General features: G+C 35.9%; 1 long non-coding RNA gene across 2 annotated transcripts; it reads left to right on the forward strand.

Moving 5' to 3' along the window:
* The first annotated feature begins 242 nt into the window (after positions 1–242).
* On the forward strand, positions 243–4,684 carry LOC309502985. 2 transcript variants are annotated; one of them, XR_014207452.1, is made up of 11 exons: positions 243–804; positions 1,540–1,738; positions 1,876–1,925; positions 2,375–2,423; positions 2,785–2,855; positions 2,960–3,041; positions 3,136–3,169; positions 3,253–3,339; positions 3,482–3,647; positions 3,809–3,866; positions 3,959–4,684. It is a non-coding gene; the product is annotated as an uncharacterized lncRNA (long non-coding RNA). The 2 variants fall into 2 exon arrangements; XR_014207453.1 differs by lacking the exon at positions 243–804 and adding an exon at positions 825–1,013.
* The last annotated feature ends 2,178 nt before the right edge of the window (positions 4,685–6,862 follow it).

The following is a 6,862-nucleotide window of genomic DNA, read 5'->3' on the forward strand; positions in this document are numbered from 1 at the left end:
GCGATTATAATTATTATGTGAATTATATACATTTTTGTTGTTGCTCCAAAGCCATTAGGGGTTATAACAGATTTGACTCTGATTCAATGATAAGGTTTAGGAAATTACATTTAAATTACTTTGAAACTCTGAAGCGATAATATGTAAAATATATAGAATTATTTTATTCACTTAAGGTGACAATTCTTTACATTTCTTTGATTTATGCACAATTTGAGATGCACCAATAGACCAAAAATAATTCCTTTTGTAAAACTTACTTGGCAATAAATATCTTTCTGATTCTGATTAGTTTTTAAAATAAATATTTCATTCATGGTATGAACAATTTAGCAGAATAAATGGATGAAGTTAGATTTTTCACCAATGCTTGAAATCAGTGAACAGTGAAAGACATCTGCAACTTGGCCAAAATCTTGGGTTTGCTTTATATTTTTTTTATTAATTTGCAACCATGGTAATGTCTATGAGAAACATGAAAATCCCTGTTTTGACCTGAAGGATAAAGTGAAATATTTATAAATATTTTGTCTCTCTGTCACTCCAGGAAATTGTGGTTATGTCTTTCATTGTTTTACAAGCTCAATTTTTATTTTATTTTACCTTTTACATGTATAAGGGATTACTTTGCAGTCTGCAATTGCGAGTTTTGCGACCTGTACAAATGTTTAAGAAAGTGTTAAAGCACAAACAGAGAAGTACCTCCACCGGTCGAGAGGGGCAGCACCTAAAAAACTGAAGCAGATTTACTCGTCTCGTCACACGGTTTCAGTATTTGGAGAGAGGGAAGATACGATCTTTTAAGTAAGTACATTTTTCCTTTTTGTGTAACGCAATATTACTATGTTCATTTTTGACATTGTTTTTAGTTCTTCTTCTTAAAATCTGTTCTTGCCTAACTAGTCAAGCTAAAGTAAGTTAGCCTTGTTTGCAAAGTTTCCGCCATGCTTCTGACATAGCTAGGCTAACGTTACTTAGTTTCTTCCTGGCGTTGAGTTTTTTTCTTCTTCTAAGTATGTTTAACTGTTATGTATGTTTATACAAGTGTGAGTACATGTGGTTTAAGATAGTATTGGTCAGTCGAATTAACTAACGTTACAGTTCCTGAACTACGGTAGGAATGGTAACGTTAGCAAAATCTTCACGACAAGAAAGACTGATCAGTATAACTTGTGTTGTTTTCTAACTAAACATAATTATGCTGCTAGTCTAGATTACAGTGTTCGCTACCACATGCTGTTTCACCTTTTTTACACACTGAGTTCAAGCATGTTCTAACGTTACATGTTAAATGTATCTAGCTACAGTAGGTAGCCAAACTTTACATCTAGAAAGACTTAGTTTAACTTTTGGTGTTTTCTTACAAAAATAACGATGTAGGTTGTTTATATGATTTTGTTTGTCTGAATATGGTTTTCTGTTGATCCACTTGTGAAAATTACTGCTTTTTCGAAGGTGTGAGCATTTTAATGTTGTTGATTTTGCCTGAATTTTTTTTATCAAAAAGTATACTTTATGCTAATGTTTCTTCTATTTTAGATGCTTCACATTGTTCAGTTTATCAACAAGGAGGATCTGCCATTTGCAGTGGTTCCGCAAGAGTGGCTCAGCGAAGGGCATGTGCCATTGGCCCCCATTTAACCTCCGCAAAAAAGACAAAGGAACAATTTAGCCATCCGCTGCACACCTCCACACAGCACCTGGGAGAAACATCATTTTAAGTTCATGAAGGGAGCAGGTAAATGGGTCTGACTTGTACATTTGATTTTCCTTTATTTCATCTGTGTAATTTATTTGTCTGTTTATTGTGGATAACGGAATCTTTCATTCATTATTATTATTATTATCATCAAATTTCTGTTTCCTCTTTCTTAGAACCAGGTTTCTCCCCAGTAATCCAGAATCCGCCAAGAGTTTGAGTACAAGTAAGTGATGTTATTTGTGAAGTTTTTTTGTCTTGGAAACTATTGCTTCTATTTAAAGTTGGCATGAACCGGAAGTTACAAACGACTTTTCTCCAGTGTTGTGACGTATTTCCAAGTGAAAGGGAATATTGAATAGAGGAGCAGGGTTTTACTCTAGCGCTCCTCCTCTCCATCTCTGCTCATAGCAGACTAATGGTTTGAGGGGAGTTGCTACGCCCTCACGCCATTGCACATGACCGGAAGAGAAGTCGTTTCGAGGGGGGAGGGAAGGGTAACGTATTTGATTAAATATTATAAGGGTACATGAATAAAAAAAAAAAAATGAAGTGCAGAGATGAATCATTTACATAAACACTACAATATTACATATAAAAATACAAATTGTAAAATTTGATTTCATGCTGACTTTAAGATGATGAATCCTTTAATCATAATCTGTTTTTCACTAGGACACTTGATGGGATTCGCTGCAGCAGTTTCTGGATGAAAGGTGTTGAGGTGTGTTGTACATTCCATTAGCTTTGCAAAGTTCAATTATTGTTTCATTACTGAATATGCAATACTCTAGCCTGACTACGTCAGACTTTCATACTTCCGCTCAATTTCATTTCGCTTCTGTACTCAGTCTGAGACAGCATCATAGCTTTCCGTTTTCCTCCGGCCTGAAAACAGCCGGCCAATCAACGAACAGAGGGCGGGCTGAGAGCCGTGACGTAGACGCTGATTGTACCGTGGATCAAGAAAGAAAACGCTTTTCAATTATGCCAATTACGCTTTCAAAGCGAAGTAGCAGAGTTTGGTATTACCAGGCTAGCAATACTCTGCATTGAAATGAAAGCTGTTATGTTTGCTCCCCCAGCTCATCAAGTACTAAGCTTTACTCCCCGGCAGCAAATTTACCCTGGCAGCATATGGGTGAAAACTCTGGAGGTATGTAATACGTTGCGCTTTACTAAGTGTTACATTTAAGTCCAATTCATGAAATGTATGCAATAACTTCAAACATATTTTTACATGTCAATGATTATCAATAGGAGGGAGAAAGTCATTGCTCTATTGTTGGCCCTTGTACTCCAATGGCATCTCGTGTCAAGCATGAAGTTTTCAGCTGTGAAGGTATATTCTAACCCTATGTCTTAATGTCCAGTGTTTTAACAGTATTGCAAATAGTGCCTTTAGTTGTTTGTTTTATTTTATTTTTTAAATGTAGAACCAAGCCCTGAGGGAAAGCAATGCACGAGCAGGTGAGAACTTGCACTGTTTCTTAAATTGTACTTTTTTGTGTGTGATGTAAGTCCAAAATTACCATATGCCTTTCATTTTGTAGCTTCGGATGACAGCGGCTTACTTCAAGAGCAGGTGAAGCAAGTTCAACAAACAATGTTGAAGACGTTTGCTTGCACTGGGCAATCAGGTACAACTTGCAAACAGCACCTGTGGTTGTTGGTTTAATTCCCACTGGGGCTACCTGTACATGTAGTAGACCTAGATATAAATGTCATAGTTTAGTAGTTGAGGGACCAGGACTGACTATTTTATTCTGGGAAACCCTGTAGGTGCAGATCAGACCCTTATGCTGTGACGTCTTGCAGAGTTTGGTGATGTTGTGTCTGTTGGAGTTATCCCTGTCAGGGGATCTGTTACTCCCCCTACACACCCAGGAAGATTTGCCGTGTCTTGACAACAGTTTGAAGCAGGATTAAAAAGCTCCAGGAACAATTTGTAAGTTTGCTGATTATAACGCCATAGAGTAATCTAAAAAGTAAAATTTAAGATTGTGTACTGCATATATTACAGTCTGAATCCTTAGCCTTTCACATTTTTTATTTATTTATGAGAAGCTTCAGAGAAATGTAATTTGTAACACTTTTTTGGATTTTCAGCTTGGTGTGGGGGATAAAGCATGTTTTAGAGACATGTTCCTTTAGACCATTGTTCAAAGTAAGTTGGATATTTTTTAAATTATATTTATGTAGATGTGTATGGCTTCATGCAATTCAAATGAAATGACAGATCTGTATTTTCTAAATTAGCCATCCGGAAGAACCTGGCAACCCAGGATGCCACTGATGAAGCGGTCTAGGTTAACGTTTCGCGTTACCTGAAAGGAGCATCTGACCGTGAAGGCAGAAAAAGGCACCGCACAGCTGAGAGGGACCCACAGCCGTCCACTTAGGCTGACTACTGACACCACAGAATCACTGACATCTGGAATCCTTTCTTTATCTTGCAGTCAGTAACATCAAGACCCCTAAAGAAGTCAGAAGTGTCACACTATACTCACTAACTGTGGAAATTACTTTCTTTTTTTTCTTTTTTCAAATAATGCTTGTAAGTCCTTGTGCCACATGGTCAGCATTGCATCTATAATGGTCTATTCTACTCCAGAGCTTTACTATAAATTACTACCACTTAACCTATTGTTAGAAATGGCTTGTAAATGTGATGTCATAATTTGATTTATTTGGTATCCTGCACATTATTTCGTATCAAGTATTCTCTTTACTTGTCATAATGTTTACAGGTAATTTTTTTCACCCTAGAGCTGTCCTCTTTATATGAACAATTATTGTAAGAGTTGTAATTTGCTTGTAAGGCTGTTTTTTGTTTGTTTGTTTTTTTTTACCAAAATTTAATAAGAAACCTGCATGTTAGTATATTGATTTATTTATTTTTCTGTTATGTTTCAGTGATCTGACACATCTTGTTTAAATGACAGTTAATGTACTTTGAAATGTGGAATAAAAATGCCAAATGGATATTTGTCTGGTTTGAGCAATCATTATTCTTGATAAACTGCATGCTATAAATATTAAATATTATATATATATATATATAGTCAGAATAAGCGGCGGCAGATCGCTCGAAAATATCTCTTGCCTCCAGCGGGCCGCGGAAGGGCCGCCTTAAATAAAACGGCGGCGGGACGGCGGTTGGCCCGCGGGCCGGCCGCGGAACGAAGGCGGTAGGAAGGCGGCTGCCGCTTTTAAAAAGCGGCTGCCGGTGGGCCGCCGACTCATTGCTATCTGGGTATCTGACATTTTTGAACAAATTTAGTTATTCACATATTCTTATTCTGTGATCACTTCTTTACATTATGTGATGTTGTTTTTTAAGTTGTGTACATTTTGGAACTTTTTATTTAGAAAATAAAAAGGTTCTTTCTACACAGTCGAATGGAATGCAAAAACTTTAAAGCTCAATATCTCAAAACCAGTCAGAATGCAGATAGAGCCTTATAATTCCAAGGTGGCGAAATGGTCAGTAAAGGGAGGTTTGAGAATTGTATATTGATTGTCAACATCAGATCAAGCTAAATACTATTTTAACTATTTTATTTGACATTTATTTTAGATCTGGTTTCCAATTTGCAGCAACGTTACCTGATTTTGTTTTGTCATTTTCAACAGTTTATAAAAAAATTATAAAAAAATTAAAAAAAATTTTTTTTAGTAATGATTAGTAAACAGTAAAGTTACTGATAAAGTTGTATTGTATTGAAGTTATTCATAGTTATAAAGATTCTTCTTACAGTAAAGTTGATAACAGGGTTGATGAATCAGCATTGTACACTCTAAAAAATAAAACATTGGGTCAACAAAAAACAATATGTTAACGTTTTCCACTAGAATTTTTACGTTAAGACTGCTGGCAGAATTACATTAATTCAAAACGATGTTTTGAGTGCGGTGAATTACCTTTTAGGTAATAAAATAAAACGCATTTCTAAGTAACATGAACTTAATAATTTTCAACATGAATGCAAGTAATTAAGTTGATCCAACATAATGTTTTAAGTTAGGTGAAGTTTTTTGGCCACAATAAAACACATTTCTAAGTAACATGAACTTAATAATTAAGTTGAGCCCTTTTGATTTGATTTGAAGCTGATTACTCTTTTAAACATAGGCTACAATGTAACATTCATCTTTTAATATATTTCCCTTTCAACACATTTAAATGAACTGTATTACAATTACTGTCCTTTCTAATACAACGTAAAGCATACATTTTCTTAGAAATTAACCTGTGTGTACTTATCACTTCAAATCAAACATTCAACTGAAATGTATGGTCACTACACTGTCATTGGACAGGCACGCACACGCTGTTAACGATATCATTGGCTTTTTTGTTCTCCTCCAACACTTTTTTGTTCTCCTCCGATCTACGAAGTGAAGTTTGAACACAGAAAACATTTAATCACTGGATAGGTTTTGTTCGTTTATTTAAAGTGTGGTATATGCAGCTGAATGTGCGTAACGCTTTTCAGAGAAGATAAGGCAACGTTAGTTTAGTACAATTCACACCCAGCGCAGCGGTAACTCAGGGAAAAAAATCTTTACGTGAAACTTCGGTCTTCCGACCTATTACCATCGTGTCAATTCTCTATTGATTTTGTAATATCAATTTTGATTAACGTTAATTTGCGCGGCCGGAGGTCTCTCTCTCTCTCTCTCTCTGCTTGTTCTCTCAGTAACATACGCGGGCAATAAAACAATAAAAACTAAAATTGGAAAACTAAAACGGAATTCATAGGGCCCTACATAACTCCGACTGGTTTTGAGCAAAGTATTTGAACAAATAGTGTAGCTACTCAATCAGTGACAGGCTACAGCTACTAGCTAACTTACCTCAGTACACAGACTAGGCCTAACGTATACTATCAACACAGCTCAAATTTCAGAGTAAGGACTTCCATATTTCGGTATTCGGTTACAGTAGGCTATCATCAACAGAATCCTGAGCGAATGCGAATATGTGTAAGCATAAAATGACTTACCATTCACCACATTACGCTTCAGCGAGTTTCAGCTGTGGCCACTCGTCTAGCCTTAAACATGCGCAAGGAAACTGTGGGCCGTTTACACGTCATCAAATTGTTTTTTACATTAACAGAACTTAAAATTAAAAATGTTTTTGATTAACTGAAAATG

The sequence above is a fragment of the Leuciscus leuciscus genome (assembly GCF_965113295.1).
Source record: "Leuciscus leuciscus genome assembly, chromosome: 1".
NCBI classification, from domain to species: domain Eukaryota; kingdom Metazoa; phylum Chordata; class Actinopteri; order Cypriniformes; family Leuciscidae; genus Leuciscus; species Leuciscus leuciscus.